Genomic DNA, 21,141 nt, shown 5'->3' on the forward strand with positions numbered 1-21,141 from the left:
TGAAATACACGCGCCCAGGCTATTCGCGTGTGGAACTTCCCGCGCACCCCTGAAATACACGCGCCCAGGCTATTCGCGTGTGGAACTTCCCGCGCACCCCTGAAATACACGCGGCCAGGCTATTCGCGTGTGGAACTTCCCGCGCACCCCTGTAATACACGCGCCCCCAGGCTATTCGCGTGTGGAACTTCCCGCGCACCCCTGAAATACACGCGCCCCCAGCCTATTCGCGTGTGGAACTTCCCGCGCACCCCTGAAATACACGCGCCCAGGCTATTCGCGTGTGGAACTTCCCGCGCACCCCTGAAATACACGCGCCCAGGCTATTTGCGTGTGGAACTTCCCGCGCACCCCTGAAATACACGCGCCTAGGCTATTCGCGTGTGGAACTTCCCGCGCACCCCTGAAATACACGCGCCCAGGCTATTCGCGTGTGGAACTTCCCGCGCACCCCTGTAATACACGCGCCCAGGCTATTCGCGTGTGGAACTTCCCGCGCACCCCTGTAATACACGCGCCCCCAGGCTATTCGCGTGTGGAACTTCCCGCGCACCGATGAAATACACGCGCCCAGGCTATTCGCGTGTGGAACTTCCCGCGCACCCCTGAAATACACGCGCCCAGGCTATTCGCGTGTGGAACTTCCCGCGCACCCCTGAAATACACGCGCCCAGGCTATTCGCGTGTGGAACTTCCCGCGCACCCCTGAAATACACGCGCCCAGGCTATTCGCGTGTGGAACTTCCCGCGCACCCCTGTAATACACGCGCCCCCAGGCTATTCGCGTGTGGAACTTCCCGCGCACCCCTGAAATACACGCGCCCCCAGGCTATTCGCGTGTGGAACTTCCCGCGCACCCCTAAAATACACGCTAGCCCGCTCCCCCAGGCCCGATCGCGTGAGGAACTTCCCGCGCACCCCTGAAATACACGTAGCCCGCTCCCCCAGGCCCGATCGCGTGAGGAACTTCACGCGAACCCCTGTAATACACGTAGCCCGCTCCCCCAGGCCCGATCGCGTGTGAAACTTCACGCGAACCCCTGATATACACGTAGCCCGCTCCCCCAGGCCCGATCGCGTGTGAAACTTCACGCGAAACCCTGTGATGCACGTACCCTGCTGAAATCGCGTGTTAGACTTCCCGCGCACCCCGGTATACACGCACACGTATTTTTTGTCAGCGGGTGTCCGTGTTTGTGGGTACCCCTTTGCACGTCATTTTTCTCCTGGAGGGCCACAGTATGGGACATTCATCATGGCAGTATATAGGTGCTATTTGTTGGCGCACCTTTTGGCGCACATTTCTTACAGCCGCAGAGACGCTACCGCCTGCTTTCTTGTGGCGGTCGTGTTTGTGCCTGTGCGCTGGTTTGAGCGTGCACTTTTTTCCCCTATTCTATTCCATGAATACGTGTTGTAGGCGAGCGTGTGGGCGTTCCGCGCACTTGTGCCCTGTACTTCCCCCGTGACGCCCACGTTTTGGCAAGTTGTTCCCCATTCCGAGTGTTACGCCCGTGTTCCGCCTACTTTTGTTGCGTGCGCCGCGCTATGTGCGAATTTCGCTGTGGCCTGTGCGATTTTCGCTGTGACCTGGCGCACGCTGTTAGATGGCCTGTGCGCCAACGTGCGCCGCGCACTTTTTTATCGCACATCCGCTGGTTTTCTCGCGCACGGCCTTCCATGAATCGACGTGCGCTGCTTTTCGTGCGATTTTCGCAATTGCACTGCGATTTTCGCTATTCCACTGCGAATCGCACGTTTTTGCCCACTTGCGCCGCGCTAATTATTCCATGAATCGGCTCGTATATATCTGCCTGTCAAATTAAGTGATATGAGATGGAGGGTGCACCAATGCAACAATAATGAAAAGGTATTACGAGATGCTAAATGAAGAACCCGAAGGGTACACCATTTGGTCCCTAAAATTTAGGGGTATACCAAACTTTGGCTTTAAGTAGGTATTCGGCTGATTTTCGGCTGAAAATCAGATATTCGGGTTCGGCCGAAGGTTCCTGGAATACTTACATGAAGCCGAAGTTTAGAAAAAAATAAAAATAATTTAAAAAAGGCCTCTTTCTATGATTGCCAATCTTCTCCCAGTGTGAGAGACGATAGCCAATCCTAGAAAGCGAACAGTGGGAAAGCAGCAGTAGCCAGTAAGCTGGTAGCATACTGGCTACTGCAAGCAACACAACACCCATTTTGTTCAAAGGCTCTGCGGGCGGTTCAGCAGCATTTTCCTTTGCTTTCATAACGGTTGCCGCGTTATCAGTTTAACGGGGCATGTCTGAATGAATAGCGGCTACCAGAGTATCGCCAGCAGTTGCAAGGCGTGTTCCACTGCGTCTGCACTGAGTAGGGGGGAAAGCTGCCATACCATGAACGGGAGGTCAAATTGGAATAAAAAAAGGTGCGCATTTTCAGATGCCTGGGTCACGTCACTACCAAAGTAAGATTTTCAGGCCCCGACTAGGAGCGTTATGATGGCATGATACTAAAGATTGCGGCATTTGGTATCTGTAGTGGTTAATGTGTGGCACGATATTTAAAGTTGTATTGCAAGCATGGCACTTGCTTTGTGTACATTTGTAAGAGGGGTTTATTTAATGGTCTGCAGCGTCGCAACCACTCATCGCAGCCCACTACAGCAGTACGAATTGTGTAAAATATTTCAACAGCATAACAGATTGTGCGGCGGGAGATTTCACAGGCAGCCGCCTACTTTTATATTGTTACCTCTTTTTTATTCGCACTTGCATCTTTTTTCGCACACAGTTGCATCATCTTATATGAATCAGCAGCCCATACTTTGTGTGTTTTGCAGCTGCCGGGACCGTCGCATTATCACATGGCATAAATGTTATGTAAATTATGCATCTCACTCTACCCTTGCTCTGCCTCCCCCTCCTCTGCTCTCTCTCTCTCTCCTCTCTCCTCCCCTGCATCTCAAACTCTCCCCTCGCTCAGCATCTCTATCCCTCTCCCTCCTCTGCTCACTCTTTCTCTCTCTCTTTTCTCTCTCTTCCCCCCTGCATCTCACACTCTCCCCTTGCTCTGCCTCCACCTCCTCTGCTCTCTCTCTCGTCTCTCCTCCCCTGCATCTCACACTCTCCCCTCGCTCAGCCTCTCTATCCCTCTCCTGCCTCTGCTCACTCTTTCTCTCTCTCTTCTCTCTCTTCCCCCTGCATCTCACACTCTCCCCTTGCTCTGCATCCCCCTTCTCTGCTCTCTCTCTCTCTCTCTCGTCTCTCCTCCCCTGCATCTCACACTCTCCCCTTGCTCAGCCTCTCTATCCCTCTCCCTCTCCCTCCCTATTTAAAAAACCAAGTATTCGGCTCAATATTCGGCCTTGGACGAATAGTTTTGCTAACTATTCGGTATTCAGCCGAATACTAATTTCACTATTCGGTACAACCCGTAAAATTATTAAATCACCCTCATCATTAGGGTGTCTTTTTTCATATAAATGTAACTACTTATAAGGACACTAATGTATGCAGTTCAGTCAGAGTAAGATTACATATTTTGCCCACAATCACACACTTTGGATAGACCGTGAAACAGGGATTTTAACACACCCTACAATTTAAGAGCTTGACCAGACACCTTCCAAGCTTTACTTTGAACAAATATTTAAGTTTTGGATTTCAAGGCCTACAATTATACGGGATGTTAGCGTTTACTTGCAAAATGCACTAATTGCAGCAACAGAAAGCTGTGAGCCCCAGACTGCAAAATAATGAAAGCCTGGAACATCATCTTTTTAATGCCACTGTTCTTTCACCACTTTGAGACACACACTGGAAGAAGTTGTGTATTAATCTAAGCTAATTGTGGAGATTCTTAGTCACAAACACCCAGCTCGTTTTTATATGTAGGATGTTAACATGATTTGACTATAGACATGAAGCAACCATGTTATTGCATGATTGCTCAGTAGGCTTCATGAGTATCAACAGCTCTTTAACACAGGGCTTTATTCTGCTACGCACTTTAACTTATTTAGAAGTGGGTACATATTTCCAAGAGAACTGCTGCTGTTTCCTGTTCTTTCATTTCTTAACTCATCATCACACTCTAATATATCCATTATCACTATGGTGGGTGTCAATGAAATTTTTACTACTTGTAATATGGATATTGTTGCTATTTGTGCTCCTGATATTGTCGATGTGTGCCTTAAATCTATTCAGATACTAAATTGCACGGTCCAGGGTGTTAATGTTACTTACACTGGCTCTTCTGAGGAGAAGCCCTCTGCTGACTTTGTATTTAATTATGAGACCACTTTATTGCCCCTGGAAAACCTAGGTAATCTAGATGTATATGCAGATTCTCAGGAGGGTATTGCTATTGAGGCTGGTATTGAAAGTCTTGCCTGCATCTACCTTAATATGCGCTTGCTTGTGAAGCCTGCTGGCAAAGTGGCAGACTACATGAAGGATAATAATATTGATTTAACATTCTTGACAGAGACTTGGCTTACTGAAGCATCAAACATTTATCGGAAAACGCTGAACCTCCATCAAATCATTATGGAAGACCATGTTGGCCTGGAATTGTTTGTTATTTAATTGTTGGTTAACCCATGTCTATCCTATTGTTTCCACCTTCTGTATAGACCACCACAGAACAATGCACTTGGTGAAGAACGGTTTTTGTCTGTGCTCCTCCCTCTTCTGAAACCCACGACCCATTTTCTGGGTATGGGAGATTTTCATCTTTGGCTTAAACACCCCCAGGATCATTCAACCGCTTTGTTCAGTCTGGCTTTGAGTAATTTGGGATTTGAGCAGGCCATTGATTGCTTCCACAAATCAAGGGAGCCACATTCCTGATTGGCTCTGTATCTTTGTATTTTCCACGAGTTCACCGAATATTTCTCTTTGTCCATGGTGGGACCACTTTGTTGACTTTTTATTTGTCTATCTTTGATCCACAGCCACAACAGTGTCCTAGTATGGGCACTGCAGTGAAATGTAGTGTACACAACATGTATTCATTCACTTTGACCCACTTTTTGGTCCCTTGAATAATGTACCCCCACAATCCTTGCCTGGAGATGTGGCATTGTGTTATCACCACTGCCTTTCCTCGGAATTTGACAATATCGGCCCACCCATACAAAATGATCAAAACAGGGACTAAAGTGCAGTTATGGTTTTCAGAGCATGTACGGAAACTGCGTTAAAAAAAGAAAAAAGCTTACAGAGCATGTAAAAAATCTGTTTTGCCATCTGACAAAGATGCCTATCTTTCTACAGTCAAGCAGTGTAGGAGGGCCACTGAATTAGCTAAGAAAGACTACTGCAATTTTCATATTGATGAAGCCTCTTCTAATTCTAAAGAACTTTTCAAGATTCTTAGAGAACTCAAAAGCCGAATGTTAAACATGTAGAATCTGTTGTGAAAAATCAAGAATGGTGTGTGAGGATTCAACAAACCCATAGAGATATATGGGTAGTAGGATTTTGATATAACCTGCGCTGCACAAGTAATATCTGGTGAGTTTATTTGACTAGTTGGCTGAAAGGTCACAAGTCGTGGAGGGGTTGCCCACACCCCATGTTTAGGATTAGAATTTTTTGTTTGTTCCTGGATACCTTGCACTTGCAAAATGTAATCACTCTTTACATTTTTGTTTGTAATGGGTTGTGTATATTTTATTGAGGTGACCACCAAAATCACCTCAATAAGATATACACAAGCCATTACAAACAAAAATGTAAAGAGGGATTACATTTTTCACCTCAATAAAATATACACAACCCATTACAAACAAAAATGTAAAGAGTGATTACATTTTGCAAGTGCAAGTGCAAGGTATCCTGGAACAAACAAATTCAACAAGCCCTTTTCAATAAAATTGCCATGCTTAAAGCAGTCATTACTGTAGACGAGCATCCGAATGGCTCTGCAGGAAACCATGCTCCACTGATGCCTGTATGCTGTAAGCCTAAAACTGCACCATGCTTGACTCCTGTAATTGTAACCATAACACGACCAGTGTTTGAGGAAAGGTATCTATTAAGAAAGCCATACCATATGTATGCGTGAAGAGATAACAGTCTACCGGAAGGAATATGAAAAAAAGGAGAATGGTGTGGTAGACCGTATCCAATCACATTGGAGACAGATTATGTTGGTTTCTGATGAAACAAAGCCAAGGTGAACAATCCATTCGGCTATAAGGGACTGCTTATTTTTTAGTATCCCTAAGGCACGTTTGTAACTACGTAAATCGGAACTTGATCCAGTATCTCTGGCACAGACGAGAGGCTGCTTAAGCAAAAACCATTTGACCATTGGCAGTTTGGTTTTCAGAAGTGTTGTTAGGTTCATCCAAATCCTGATGAAGACATAGATAACCAATCAAGTCGAAACTATTTACCAAGAAGCCTGTTTGATAAAGAAAATTCATACGCATGGGGACTAATAGTCGATAATTTTTTGTCTGGAGTGAACAACTATCATCAAAATAATGGAATTGTATTTGCACTTCCTTAATTTTCTACAAAAAAACTTAAATTGAATGTTTTGATACATTTTTTGTCTGGAATGAACAACTATTATCTAAATAATGGAATTGTTGTTGCACTTTCCCATATTTCTACAAAAAAAACTTAAATGAATTTTTTTAGGAGTTGTATTAGTTGAATGAATGTATGAATGCTTGCTATATAGGATGTTTTTTATAAAAATGAATTAATTAAAGACGTTCTTGATGATTTTTTACCATAATTTAAATAAAACACAATGATCATTTGATCTATTACCTTTGCCTTGTCCATCAGTTGCTTTCCTTATCTTGGCACCATTACGTGTCCGTCGGACAAACCATTGCAATCAGTACATTTGATTTTATCGTCACCCCCAACTCTGTAATGGACTGCCTCTGTTTTTAAGAATGGACTCCTCTCTTTTTCTTTTAAAAAAGCATTAAAGACTTTCCATTTTACTTGATTTGGTGGCTTTATTATTGTGTTTTTAGTTTTTGGCTTTTTAGTTGCATGTGCTGTTTTACCTGGTTTATTCTGAAGGTTTTTACTTTTGATGTTTTGCTTGCATTTATCATTGTGTGTTTTTTAGCCTTTAAAGCTCTCATTCATTCTTTTACGTGCTTTGAGGTCTCTTTTTTCATGTGTTTTATGCACCTGTGGCCCACGGGCCTAAGGTGCATTATAAATGCATAAATAAATACATTAAATAAAGAAATGGCCTTTGACATATAAGAAAGACTCTGCTGGCTGTAACCAAAGAAATGCATTTACAAGGTCTATAAAATGGCCACAATGTCTCTTGTCAGGGTTGTGACTTGGGAAATGGGCAGTGCTTGCTCATCCACGCCTCCAAGCTGATACTAAAATCCACCAAGGACTCTTTTCATGAACCTTTGACGTAAAGATACACACTTTTAAACGTATCAAGGTCCCAATTGATTGAAAAGTGCAAATTTCTCACGCAATTGCTGCATGCCGAGAACGACACTGCGCAAGCCTGCATGCAGTATTAAAAATGTGCGCCCACGTAGTCATGGAATGTATTGCACAATGTAAGCCATATTCGAAAGTCGCGCCCGGGAAACGCCCCCAACATGCCCGCATGCAAAGCATAAACAGCCAGGACAGCTACCTTTGCATGCTCCCTGCGGAGCAAATATATGCACCATTCAAACAGTGCGTGGGATCTGCTGAGAGCAGGCCTGCATCTCGAGAACCCTGCCCAGGGTCCCCCATAACTGTTGCCGGCACCCCGACAGCATGCGTATGAAAATGTGTAAGTCGTGTAAAACTCAGAAATCTGGGTTCGAACCCCGTAAACCGTTCCTGCACCCAGCTACACTGTGTACCCTCACCCTTAAGTTAGATCAAAGCCCTGGTTGCGTACACACACCCTGAAATCTGACATGCAAAACCACCACTAGTCATTAGCTGGCTTCTGGAGAAGGTAATCCTCAGATAGACTAAGCTTAGTACTTATTGTATATATTGTACATATTCTGAAAGGTTTCCTAATACCTGCCTGTACATACCATATATGGCATACTTCCGCCACAATTGTTTAACTGTTTGTATACGGTAACCTTGTAACTTGTTCTTTAAGCGCCCATTTACCCCTGGGTCTGGAGCGCTATACTAAATAAATAAACAAACAAACAAACAAACCTCCTTGCAAATAATTCCATGAATCAGGCCCTAATTGTTTTACACTTCCACCTCTGGATACATATGAACAAACATGTTTTTTTCTTCTAAATTCACTGCCGTATCAAGTAGCCCAAAATAGCCCAAAAACTCTAACCCACAAACTCCCATAATTTCGGGCACAAAAGTTTTTTGAGTAACCCAATTGTGTGACATAAAGTCCAATCTGGTCAATCTGGATTGGAGGAGTTGACACACAGATAGATGAGAGGTGAGCAGGTAAAAGAAGCATCACTACGCCAGCAAAGGATCAAAGCATATGCTTTCCAAAGATTGGGAGAATCGGTGTAAAAAACTCACACATTGCTTTAAATTGACCAAGGATACACAAAAAGACCTTTCTGATCCTGCGAATTTATGCATGAGCAATTCCAGTTACCAAGTCCACCAGATACTACTGAACACCTTTATTTCATTCTGTGTTAGCAATGCTTTGCCACCGACCAGGTGCTACTGACTGTCAAAACCAAAAATGGTACAGCATAAGTGCAAAGCAAAATGGGCCTGATTTACAAAGTATTTTTGAATGGGAGTTTACCATTAAAAATGTTTTCTGTAAATCAGGTCCAATGTAGTTATGAAATGAGAGAATTGCACGCATTGAAATTACTATCCACACAGGCTAGTTTTACATGCCCAAATGAATTGTGGTGTTCTACGATTTATGGGTCAATATTTAATTTGTATTCAGTTGGTGTAAATAATGGGAATGTACAGGCATATTTCAAAGTCTGGGTCAATCCTAGATATGCATGACACTTTATGAAAACACATGTTCTGTTGAAACATTTGACCTCATTCATGAAAGCTCACCAAATTGATCATAGCAAGCAATTTTGACATTTCCAGGTTGCACAAACAAGTCAAGGCCCACAGCCACAGTATAGCTGTGTAGCCTACACACCCACAGAACAGCTACTATCCACGAGCTGCGGATCACAGGTGCAACATTAAAATAAAAAATAATCATTTCACGAATAAATGTAACATCTCTGCTCTCTACACATACACATATCCACAGTAACAATGTGAAGCATGTAAGTCACAGAACAGCACCAAAAAAACACTCAAGCTAAATTTCCTGTTATCCTAGACCTTAAAATAAAGCACACCTTGCTATAAAATATGTTGTCATTTTCTCCACACAAACATTTAAGCCCCAACGCGTCCACACTCCCTCACGTGTCACTTGGCCCACATGCAAATGCAAAGGGAACGTACAAGCATTAAAACAAATGAAGATATTTTCGAAGTAATATCTGTGACACATTTACAAACATACAATCATAAACACGTGCTCACGAACACACACACATACACACACACACACACCCACACACAAACACACACAAATACACATTGATACATCACTGATATACAAAATGAACATTACAACTTTCTGTATTCTCCATGTTCAATTGACAGGATGTCTGCGAAATGGGTCCTGGCACTGTAATGTTCAGACTTAAGGGACTGTTACTCATGTCAAGTGGATTCATTCTCATTCAATCACTGTAAGATGAGGAAAGCACACCCCGAGCATGCATGCACACACCCCCCAGAAACATTCCATGACACAAAATGACCCAAAATATTTAGTACTATGAAATGATGCAAAGGAAATCCGTCAGTGTGCACACACCTGGCACACACCGTTCTGTAGTAAGGTCAAATGCACAACTTGATGAATACACCCTGCCCGGCAGACACTAGTCAACAATACTATAGACACGTTTCTCATAAACATACTGTGCAAAACAAACTAAAACCAAATGCATTCTGAGTCCACGATCCCCCTATGTATAGACACGAGTTTCCATGACAGACACACCCCATTTAATGCCAGTGGAAGCATACACACTGCACTAAAAAACACTGCACGCAACCCACAAAGCGTCTGAAAAACGTGCCTTTAATGGATGAAACACAAAACATTCCATCACAAATTATATGGCCATAACAAATTCTCAACTAACAAAATGTCAGATGGTGAAAATAACATCCATTCATTAACAGGAGGAACAGGGCTGCACACATCTGAAAATATTGGGTCACAGAAAAAAGTAACACAACTTTCAATGGGAATCCCAAAATGGCATTTCTTTTGAGTTAGCAGCCGTCACGAAAATAATGACAAAATGTGTATTTCTTACACATATATGTGTTGTTAGACTAACTATTATTGATGTGCTTTTTTGAAATACAACAGCTTCACACCATGAAGAAAACTGTACCTCTGAAAGCATGACCACGGCTCAGCCCAAACGAACCACACCGATCAGTGCATTAACTTATTTGAAGGTGGCCATTTACAAACACAATGTTAACATAATCAACAATAAATGCAACTGTAAAGGACACATTTTCCCTTCATCTGAAGTGACGACAGAAAACAAAAGTATGAGTGCATATCATAAAAAGGAAAAAAGGACACAACAACAGCATTACAATTGGTCCAATGATTAAACACGAAAACTGAACATGCGATTGAGATTAACAAACGAAAGTCCAACACGTTCCATTGCATTTGCTTATGCTGTCAAGTCTGCATGAAACAAATAAACCCTGTTAGTAATATCACTATGAATGAGACGTAGGACATGCACTGCACATGAGACGCTTCGAGGTGCTTAGACACACAACACGTTAGGACATATCTGCCTCCTCCCTTTTGTAGAACTATTGTCCACCTAACAGGACTGGTATGCACCCAGGCTAATACAAAATGTTCTCCCCCTGCTTTATATTTCCCTCCCTTTCTTTGTATAATCCCTTTCCTTCTTTCACGTCTTCTTATCTTCCCCTAGCGCATTTTCTCTACTCCATCTGACCAAGGTCTGGCTGCCTCTAGTGGGACACAGTAAGGACAATCCAAGGTGCTCTAAAACTAGTACAGTGGTGATTATCCACAGAATAAACACATGTTAACATAACACAAAGGTCATATGTTTTTAAGTCACTTAATATAGAAGCAGCCTCGTTTTAAATTCTTCCATATTTCAAAAATAAAATGATTCTTGGGATCACACAATCTCCTGAAGTGCAAAAGTCTAGATTAATCCTGCATTCTTCTGATTTGATAGTCAACAACCGTGCCACTTGACAAAAATGTCTCTGTTGCGTTCTAACATGACCTTATAATAACGCGATAAACGTGTTTCTGCGTGAGTTTGTATCGTGTTTAGTTTATCATTGTTATTACATGACCGTGAGCAGGAAAAGTGAAGGGTCAACTTCCTCCTACTTAGTTAAATCCAGCCTCACAAATGGGAACTCAGATCAGAATCAAGGTGGTTTAAACAAATCTGCAACCTCGAAGATAGCGGGTGTCAATAGGCGTGCACAGAGGCGCCACCAAGGGGTGTCCCGGCAGGGGGAGCATTGCCACCCTTATAAAAATGCTGCCCCCCCCCACCGGCCCGCTTGCCGGTTATGTCTTTGTTATGGTGTGACACCCCAAGATTTCCAGTGACCTCATCAGGCCACCCCTATGAAAAATGTCTGGGGGCGCCACTGGGCGTGCACTGCAATAACAATTGAATTGTATCACAAATCTGCAGTCATAAACTCAAGTGAATCAAGTGACTTGATCAACTAGATCATAATCTTCACATGAGCTGGTAGAGAACTGTTGTGCTTAGTATTGTTTCATATCTAGCAATGCTAAGTACATTGATTAAAAAACAGTGAATGTTTAACCTTCATATGCACATTTGGCATTTTCATTGCACAAAAACATATTATTCACTTGAAAGGTTTCACTTGGCATTATATAACTGCGACAAAACAAAAGAAAAATCGGCAAAATAAGGGGGGACTTGGTGGTTTTTACTCATGTATTCCTGAATATAATATCTGTTTGTTGTGTTTGTAATCTACTGTAAATATTCTGGCATTCAAAATTAATTTGCCAGAAGAGGACCCTCTGATTTGTTCAGACTTCTGTAATACCTGATTTTTTATTTATTTATTTATTTATTTATTTATTTATGCTTATGAAGCACATGTCACAGGCCCGAGGGCATAAAAGCGCTACAGGACGTACATCATAAAATCATAACAGATAAACAGAAGAGACTGTACCTAAAACGAAGGGTGAACCCTTAGGCCGAGCACGGCTTGGGAGCGTAGCTGAGGTTGTGCTGGAATGCATCCAAACAGCCTGGTTTTCAAGTCCTTCTTGAAGGTAGAGAACGATTGGCATAGCCTCAAATCAAGGGGCAGTGCATTCCAACTTTTGGGGGCAGCATAGAAAAATTACCCCAGTTGACCCCTACCAGTTTGGACCATGGTGTGATGAGTAGCCCAACATTGTTTGACCTTAATGTCTTCCTGGCTGGCAGCCATGCAAGGCGATTAGAAAGGTAGGCTGGGCTTTGACCATATAGGCATTTGTGTGTAATACGCAATAGGCAGAAAGTCACTCTGCGGGCTATTGATAGCCAGTGAAGTTCTCTCCTGGCATCTGAGACATGTTTCTGCTTCTTCAGCCCTTTTACTATTCTGACTGCGTTATTTTGGATTACTTGAAGGCACATGATTTCTCCTTTCCCTATGCCCTACAGCAAACTTGCCCCATAGTCCAATTTGGCAGCAATAATGGCCCTGGCAATGGATGAACAATTATCCTATGATAGAAAAGGCCTCAGCTGCACGAGCAGTTTAAGGTAATAGGATGTGGACGAGAGCTCACATAAGCCTTCATGTTCAGTTCTTGATCAATCACCATCCCTAGTGTCTTCACTTTCGAGAGGGGAGTTTTGGTACATCCAGCGATGACCACCTCCTTGTAGGCTGGTTTTAACTTCCGCAGGGCAACTTCTGGGCATACAGACTGCATTGCCATAAAGGAATTCAAAGAATAGGTAGAAAATATTGTAATGCATGTGGTTATATTTGTGGACAGTATAAGTCAACTTATTGCTTTCTTAGAATTCAATCTGAAACCTGGTGAGAGTCTTGATGAGGGTTTACAGGATGAGCAGGAAGATCTGGCTAATGATATCACTGTGCCTAAAAATGCTAAGTAAATGTGTTCATTCAGCTGGGAATGGGGTTCCACTTTTTCTTTAAGAGATGGCGATGTGATACACCAATGAGAGAACTCTGGCAGACAACACAGGCCAAATCACCTTTAAATCAAACTTAGGAAGTAGTTATATTGATTGATTATTGCTAAGAGGGGTAGATTGTAACAAATTAGTAGATATGAATATCAATGTTCAACCTGAAGGGGATTATGAAACAATGGGCCTCATTACAAGTATGCCGGTCCGGAAATAGCATTGCAGGTATATCTGTACCAGCAACTTTTTCCGGACCAATGTAATCCGAGTTGCGATGACGGCAACACCGGCATCACAAGGGACCCACCGCATCCAGCAACACCATTGCTGGTATCTGTGGAGAGACGCGGCAGCCGTGCCTGAGATATCGGAATGGCATAAGTAAGTGCACATTGCGAGGTGCACGGACATGCAATCACCGGCATGGACATGCCAGTAAAAATGTGAAAATGATGCCGGAAACACTGGCATCACGGACCAGGCGTTAAGTGGATTTGGGTGTGTAGAAACAAGCCACAGGTACTCAAAATCAGCACAGGTGGACCCAATGGCTGTGCCACAGCACAAAAGGATCACCCCAAACCCCGTTCAAAGACCACAATGCTAGCAGTAGCTGTAGCAGTACTGGAGCTGGAGGCCATGCCTGCAGAGCTATTGATTGAAGAGGCAGTGAGGCAGAGGATGCAGCGAAGGTGCATGAGGAGAAGTAGGGCTATCATGGCCCAGTAAATCCCCAATGTGCAGCAAATTGTACCCCTCAGGCAGCCACTAATCCCTCGCCTAAGGGCCACCCCATTCAACCTCACCCCCAGTCAGATCCACACCCTGTACCGGCTAGACAGGGACACCATCACCTCTATAGTGGACCTCGCACATTATGACCTGGTGAGCCTCATTAATATCCGTACAGCCATCCCCCCTTGCTGAAGGTAGTGTCTGTGCTACACTTTCTTGCCACAGGCACATACCAGCACACAGTTGGGCAGCTGCATGGGATCTCCCAACCCTGTTTCTCCCGTGTGCTTTTTCAGGTGCTTGATGCACTCCTGTCTCACGTTTGGGACCACATCAGCTCAGCCCGGGCAGCTGACGAGGTGAATGCCACAAAAATAGCATTCCTTGCCCTTGCAGGCATGCCTAATGTCATTGGTGTGGTGGACTACACACATGTGGAGCTGGTGGCCAGGCATGCTTTGGAGGTAGTGTACCGCAACAGGAAGCTGTTCCATTCACTCAACGTACAGATGGTGTGTGATGCTAGCCACCTCATCACCCATTGGTGTGCAAGATTTACTGGCTCAACACATGACTCCATTGTGCTGCGGAACTCCACGCTGCCTTAGTACATGGCACAACATGCTGGACATCGTACATGGCTGCTGGGTGAGTGCAATTACAAAGCCATGTGCAGTGTTGAATTGATTGGGGGGCAGTAAACAGCATAGCATACCTGGTAGCTGGGTGAGTCTAACTACAAGGCCATGTGCAGTGTGAATTGGGGGGTGGGGCAGTAAACAGCATAGCATACCTGGCTGCTGGGTGAGTTTAACTACAAGGCCATGTGCAGTGTAGATTTGAGTGGGCGGGCAGTAAACAGCATAGCATACCTGGATGCCTGCTGGGTGAGTCTAACTACAAGGCCATGTGCAGTGTTGAAATGGGGGCAGAGGCAGTAAACAGCATAGCATACCTGGCTGCTGGGTGTGTCTAACTACAAGACCCTGTGCATTGTTGAATTCGGGGGGGCAGTAAACAGCATAGCATACCTGGCTGTTGGGTTAGTCTAACTACAAGGCCATGTGCAGTGTTGAACACCCTCACCCCGCTAGTTACCTTTCCCTGAAACGCCAGTTCCCTTTCAATTCCGTTGTCGATAAGCGGCACGGCAGGGTCCTTTTCTTTTTTTTTTTTTGGTCCGTTCAGCTGCAGGGGTGTCCCGCGCAACACCCGCTCACTATACTGTGACCAAAAAAAATAAAAAATGACCTACACCACCAAAAAGATACTAGAAAATGTCCTACGGACATTTAGTCAGTAGGACATTTAGTAGTAGCTATTTTAGGTAATTTGGTGGTGTAGGTCAATTGGAATTGGGGAAGCTGTGTGGGTGCATGTGTGGTGTGCGGACATGGTGTGTGCAGTGGCTTTTGCTTGGGGTACTGGTGTTTCCCGGTTTGGGTGTTATGGGTGTGCCACACAAACTGTATGACATGGTGTTGTGGCCTTTTTGTGGCACAGATGTGTTACACATGTGATTGCTGCCTATGGCAGTTGCTGCGTTGGTGATGATTTAGCGGGATGGGCCATGGTGTATGGGATGAGTGAGCCACATGTATCATTGATGTGTGCATCTTGTCATTTGCTGGTGGTGGAGGTGCTTGGCACTGACGTGACTTTGGGCATGTGGTAACACAGCGGTGACAACAGCAGTTGTGCTGTGTGGGGGGGATGTGTGTCTGAGTGCCTGCACATCCATCTTGTGAGGGCGTTACAGGGAGCCTGTGTGATGTGTGAGTGATGAATGGTTGTGGTTTGGGAGCAAGTTCTATGTGGATGTGTGCAACCAGGTTGAAGTGGGGTGAGCCACCAACAGGGCTGCACTGCTCTTGGGTACAACATACTTAACATTTTGGCCTACTCAATTTCATACAGGGTAAAAGGTGTGTGATCTGACATTGGGCTTACGGGTACTCACCAGCCTCATTAGTTGTTACACCTCCAGCCTCCGCCCCTCCTACTCCCTCTATCGCCTCCAGGTGCATGACGCTGCTGCATGTTTTCTCCCAGGGATGTAGTTGGATAGGAGATTCAGGTCTGCTCCCTGTGGCCATGCCCTGGGTGTGCTGTGCAGACAGAAGGTTACCCACCCTGAGACATAGATCGTCCCACCTCTTGCGGTAGTCCCAGACTATACTGTGGGTTGTCCCGACCGCTGAGACCTTCCAGGCCACCTCCTCCCAGATGGCCTTTTTGCGCAATTGAGGTTGCTGCCGTAGATCACTGCTGAACACTTCATCAGCGTTTTCAACTAGTGTATGCGCAGCATGTTTAGTTCAGCCTTGCTGAACCGTGGCTTGCGCCTCTGTGCAGCTGGTAGCCTTGAGGACATGTCTGTGGTTCTCTGTCAGTGCTTTGGATGTGGCTCTGGCTCCTGTGCACTGAGGATTGCAATTGATTGTGTTTTGTGAATGGCTCCCGGTGCATTTCCTGTTCCGGCGATAATGTTATTTCCGGTCACAGTAATACTGGTACTGGTAACAATGGTGCCGGTAGGTCCAGGAGCATGGAGCCGGAATCGGACTCAGCTGCATTGAGGGTTCCAGTGCGGGGTGTTTTGGGGGCATTCTGTGGTATTACCGGCTTTGCCACACGGACCCGGTAGCACCGGCATGCCGGTATTTATGATTTTATTCCGGCTAACTTGTATTGAGGCACACTGTCCCTAATTTACTAATTTTAGGGAAACAGGTGAGCGATGGTCCAATTAAAAAGAAAGATGGATGAAGTCTATAATAAGTGGCATACAATGGACTTGGATTGGTGCAGCCATTTTGTTTACCAAATTGCAGGGTAAGGTAAAGGAGTCACTGGCTGTGTGTGCCACTGTAGGTGCATCTGCACCAGCTACGATGGTGGTATTTGAATGTTCGCTGGAAAGAAAAAGCCTTCACATGAATCTCAACAGGAAGGGCTAGGTGACTGCTGGGTAACAGCCATACATGGATTGGTATTTGTTGCAGGAAGATGCACACATGTACTTAATATTACCTGATAATTGCTGTAAAGAGAAGAGATGAGAAAAAGACGGAAACAGAAGGCTCAGGCAAACGAATTGGATTAGTTAAACATGGCAGTGACGGCTTTTTCTGGATTCATCAGAACCCATGAAAGATGTCCCATTGTCTTCAATTGATTACTATATTGACATTAGCAATGAAAGGAGACATTTCTCATGTGTTTGCAATAGGAAACCGAAAAGGGATCATTCTGATGAAGATAATTAGTTTGAGGTGTACCACAGTGATAGCCAAGAAGGAGATCAATACCCTTATCGCTCTCTAAATGGGCAATATAATTAATTGTGAGCCAGACTAGTAAAGAGTGACCTGGTATTGCTGCATGATCACTTTACATATCACCCTTGAAGTTTTCCAATTTCTGGTGGAGAGTATTCCAATAAAAGGTATTGCCCACATCAGTGAAACCGATGTTTGCCCACTGAAATGTCTCTATTCTGCCACAATCCTTAAACAATGGTTTAGTCAATGTTAACAACAGATGTATTATTTGCAAATCACCACTGACAGTCATTACCAGAGAACCCGATTCTTCCCAATCTCTCACAGTCATAAGACCAGCCCCTCAATGGATTCCTAAGGTACAATTGTTACTTCAATGTGATTTGCAAATGGTAAGTAAATTCAGATAGCATCCAATAAGTTGTCTTCTGCAGGAAAACTTCATGTTCAATAACCAACCACTTCAAGCTGATCTTGTAACACTTCATCAGGACAAGCTGTCTGTTCAGGCATATCATACATGTAGTTCTAGAGTGCATTAACATACTCACAGAAGTGATAATTAAGAAAGAGAACATTTGAATCAGCTCTCTTAACCTTATGTGATGCTTTCAAGATCACCATATGGGGGACATGCATTTCTACCACAATGAGCAATAGCAAAACACTTCTGAAGCAGCTGTTGCAAATAGACAAATACATAACCTCACTGGAGGGATTGAATGATCCCCTAGACAGGGAATAATGCCTACTAGGGGAACTCATACTGAAATGTGTGGACATTTGGCAAAGACTAGGCAAATATGACAGGGCGACGCACATTAAAGATATGCATGAACATGGTGCGAAAGCAGTGAAACTATGACATGGTTACTGAACACTGAAAAAAACACATGCACCTATCCACTCACTCTGCTTAGCCACCCCGGAAACATGCTTTAGACAGCAAGATATAGATGAGGCCTTTGAATCCAACTTCAGAGCGCTAAACGATAGACCAGATCAGGCCCCCCTTGATGAGATCAATAATACCCTGAAGCTGATAAACTTCCCAACAATTACACCAGAAAAAGCTGAAACCCTCAACAAACCAATAACAACATGAGAACTGTACGAAATAGGATCCAAACTGCCGTCTGGAAAGACGCTGGGCGCTGATGACTTACTGGCCGTGTTTTACAAGGCATTCTACTAAAACTTGTATAGACCACTCTCGATGTTAAACATAGAAACAGAATTATAAGGAATCCTGATAGCCAGCAGACTGAAAAGGGTACTCCCACAGTTAGTAGACCAAGACCAAGCAGGTTCTACAGCAGAGAGGGACACCATGCACAGCTTACTTTGAATACACAATGTTATTGCAGAAACTTCTGGCAGAGACACTGATCATGTATTCACGGTACAACGTCCTTTCATTGCAGGATGTTTTTTGTGTGGGTTTTTTACTGTGAATTATTTGCCCAAAAAACTCAACCATTTTTTTGGGGGGGTTACAAAAATATATAAATTGGGTGTGGGTGTTCGGGAGTATATAAAAAATTAAATGGGATGGGGGATTTGGGGGGGGGGGGGGTAAACAAATCTGCGGTAAAAACCCTGCGAAAAAACATCCCGTGATGAAATGACATGGAACTGCATTCACATCATAGGACACTTCCAAAGCATTTGACACAGTAAACTGGAACTGAATGTTTTCAGTCCATGAGAGTAGAATTAACCAGTGTCGTGTCGAATAAATGGTAAATCAAACGTATATTATTTGCACTCGCCATGGAGCCTCTGATATGATATGATATGGCATTTGAAACATGCCTATACACAAGTGTTTCAAGGCGCGACGAGGCAGGGGGGGACAAGGGGAGACAGACAACGATCCTACTAGGCCAGGTTGTCATTCAGATCACGCAAGTGCAAGGGTAGAAGGGAAGGGAAAGTGCAGGGGGGAAGGGAGAGGGGAAAGTGCAGTACAGGATTAATAGCATACAGGATAAATAACAAGGGCCAGCTAGAGGCAAGTGCGAGGTAAGTGCAGTCAAGTGCTGGGAAGGGGGGCTGTGGGGATACAGACACAGTCCCGTGGTGCAGGGGTTGCCAGGAAGATGCAGTGCAGTGCAGGCGAGAGTGGCTGGGCCAAGGACCGAGAACGGTCAGTAGCCCAGTTGCAGATTCAGTGCAGTTTCAGTAACTTTAGCAGGGGCGAGAGGGAGAGAAGGCGGAGGCAAAGAGGAAGGTTTTGAGGTGCTTCCGGAACCGGAGATGGTTCTCCTCAAGTTTCAGGGGGGCAGGAAGGCTGTTCCAGAGGGAGGCCCTTGAAGTGGAGAGAGATCTGCCCCAACACGTTGTTTAGAGAAGCGGCTGACCAAGGATTGGCCATCACCCCACTAATGTGCAAGACTTCACTACAAAACAACAGAACTAGGCTTTTCTAATTAAATTGTAAAAAGTCAGATTCTGTAAATACCACACTTGAGATGTGTACTTCCCTTTTTTTCTCTTGATCGCAATGTTTTGTACACAGCTACCTAATGGCGCCCACAGAACACAATGTACTTAACTTTCCGTGTGAATTTTCTGTTTGGTACAATTGTATTATATCCTGATGCCATAAACACTGACTGCAGTAGAGAGTACCTTAGCTCTGTCAGCAGACCACAGTAGTAGCACATTTGTGTATATACATGCTTTTTATAACAACATTTTTGGTTCAAATATTAAGAACCTACCATTTTTTGCAGACAGGTTCATGTAAAGGGAATATCCTTCTAACTAAATATAAATGTTGGTCGCACTCCTGAACACAGAATCTATGATTTGCTTTCAATGAGGACAATCCTAGTGTTCAACATTGTCTATTTTTCTTTGATCCATACACCATGGCAATAGGTTGCACAATGAGTTCTTTTTACCTGAAGATGTTTATGTGATTTTCTTTTAGACTACATGTAAATAAACACATGTCCCCTGATTGAAAACGGTGCACAACAATTGACATGATTTGATCTGTTTTCTGTTTCTTAGAAAAATGTGAGTCCATGTTTAAGCTCTTGCAAGTCTGGAATAGGGTGATTACTTTGAAACACCACCCCAGTTCCCTTTAAATATAACATTCTATAATTTGAGAATTGTCTAAATTTGAACGGCGGTAACCACCCCCTCTTGTTATACAATAGAGAAGCGGCTGACCCTGAGGGAGTTGGAGGCGGATGAGCGAAGAGCTCGAGAAGGAAGATATTTAGGAAGAGAGAGTTGAAGGTATTTTGGCCCAAGGCCCCAGAAGGCCTTGTGGACAATGCAGAGGGTTTTGAACTTGATCCTCGCAGTCACTGGGAGCCAGTATAGTGATTTCAGTCCCGGAGAGAAACGGTCCCTGGGCTTGAGGCCAAGGACAAGTCTCGCAGTCCTGTTCTGGATGAGTTGCAAACAGCGGAGAGTAGAGGCAGGCAGATTTAGATAGAGGCTGTTATAGTAGTCCAGCTTCGAGAGAACCAGGGCTGTAGAGACAGTGAGCTTCTGGGGGAAGGAGAGGAAAGGAAGGATACCTCTGAGGAGGTGTAGCTGGTAGTGTGACTTCTTAGAGACGTCGGCTATGTGAGGATAGAAGGAGAGTGTGGAGTCGAAGATGACCCCGAGGTTTTTTGCCTTGCTGGTAGGACCAGGAAGAGGGCCAAGTGAGGCTGGCCAGAGAGCTGCAGGGAAGGAGGGAGTGGGTGTGCCGATGAGTAGAATCTCAGTCTTACTGGCATTAAGGCAGAGGTCATTGGCGGCACACCAGTCCTGGATAGCAGAAAGACAGTCAGAGATGAGGGAAGGAGAAGAGGTGGCCGAGGGTAGCCTGAAAATTAGCTGGGT

This window comes from Ambystoma mexicanum, chromosome 5q (genome assembly GCF_040938575.1).
Source record: "Ambystoma mexicanum isolate Mex_15411 chromosome 5q, UKY_AmexF1_1, whole genome shotgun sequence".
Taxonomy (NCBI): domain Eukaryota; kingdom Metazoa; phylum Chordata; class Amphibia; order Caudata; family Ambystomatidae; genus Ambystoma; species Ambystoma mexicanum.